Here is a 2043-nt window from a genome sequence, read left to right as displayed (position 1 = left end):
ATTGGAGTTGAAAAATACAGGTTGAAGAACAAGCAAAGACAGCACAACAGACACAAAAGCAGACGAGTGAAATGATACGACTAATGCAGCAGCAGCAGAATCAAGGGGAAGCGTATTACTGGCCTCACTGAAAGCATGTTAAAATCAGTGATTCTTTTACAGTCTTTTGTCATTTAAAACATTTATTTCTTTGTGATTTCATTCATAAAACACTTCAATGTATAAATGCTTAATATAATAATAAAATATTAAATACAATTGTATGTTTGTATACCATACACACACACACACACACACACACACAGATTTTGTTAATAATAAAATAATAAAACATTTGTTGACATCTGTTGAAATATCACATTATTTATATACAATTCTGTTTATATTGTATTTGTATACTATGCTATATTAGTTAATTTATATATTTATTTATTTATTTTTTTTTTTTCTTAAGAAGATGTTCGTGAATCCGGCCCCTGACTTGGGGGGTTTGTTAGTCTCTCAACAGTAGCAAAATGAGTGCAAGTGTTGTTTAAGTTACTGTTTATAAGGTTTGAGAAGAAGGTCTGTCTAGCTGTGGCTAGTTCCACATTGAAAGCATGAAGGCTTGCAGAATTTCACGGAAGCAATATCATCAATAACATTCTCAACTTTTGAGTTAAATTAATCCAGGAAAAGATCAACAGAGTCTGCAGAAATGCTTGGTGTTGAAGATATAACCTCCATAAATACCACACTAGTGTTTTCGTTAATGCATCTCTTTCTGACAGAGACAGATCTAGATTCAGTGGTAACAGAGATCAATATATCAAAGAAAATACAGAAGTGATCAGATAGTGCTACATCCTTAATAACAATGGATGAAATGTTTAGACCTCTACTGATGAGTAAATCTAGAGTGTGTCCACGATTGTGTGTGGGTTCATGCACATGCTGGATCAGGTCAAAAGTGTTTAAAATGGTTATAATTTCTTTTGCAGTTTTGGTTTCTGCATTATCTATGTGAATATTAAAATCCCCTGCAATAGTAAAACAGTCAAACTCTGAGGAAGTCATTGATAACAGTTCTGTGAACTCTTCAACAAAGGCTGGAGAGTATTTTGGAGGCCTGTAAATAATGATAAACAGAATGCGTGGAGCACCTTTCAGCACAATACCTAGATATTCAAAGGACAAATACTGACCAAATGACACTTGCTTGCATTGATAAACATCTTTAAATAGAGCAGCTACACCTCCACCTCTCCTAACAGTCCTGCAGACACTTGTAAAATTAAAGTTAAGAGGGGCTGTTTCATTCATCGTCTTCTAGCCATGCTTAATTTAGAAACATAAAATCCAGGTTGTTTGTGGTTATTAAATCATTGATCAGAAATGATTTATTTTTTAGTGAGTGAATGATTAAAAATGCTAACTTGATGGCATTATTTTGTGTCTCACCAACCTTAGATTGATGCATAATAGGCCACAGATTAGATGGGTCAGCCGTATGGCTTGAGAAGGCCTTAGACGTTCTATCACGTGATAAAACAGAGATAGAGAAAGCTTCAGGCACACTGGGTTCCCACTTGTTCTGTACACATTTGTGAAAGTTGCTGCTGTTATAGCGGGGACCCGACACACATCAAATCATACTTATCTGACCGCCATCAATCCGTGGCAGTAAATACCAATTATCATACCAATCACAAGTGCAGTATGAAGTACCTCAAGGCTCAGTACTTGGCCCCATACTTTTCACGCTTTACATGTTACTATCAGGAGACATGGTGTTAGCTTTCACTGTTTTGAAGCGCGTTTTGAAGCGCAGGCGCGCACGAGTTGTAATAACCAATACAATCCGATCACCATAGTTGATCCATACTGATTATATATTGTCGCTGTCAGACAGTTAAATTGAGTTGTATGTCCAAAACCATTAGTTTAACATTAGCTAAAATAGAATGTCAACAACAAGCTAGTTAATAATATTGGACATGTTTCTCTGTCTCACTAGTAATAGATTTCAAGGTCAAGGTGACCTTAACCTAACATTCAAATATT

This window comes from Onychostoma macrolepis, chromosome 03 (assembly GCF_012432095.1).
Source record: "Onychostoma macrolepis isolate SWU-2019 chromosome 03, ASM1243209v1, whole genome shotgun sequence".
Taxonomy (NCBI): domain Eukaryota; kingdom Metazoa; phylum Chordata; class Actinopteri; order Cypriniformes; family Cyprinidae; genus Onychostoma; species Onychostoma macrolepis.
Note: the sequence above shows the minus strand (reverse complement) of the source record.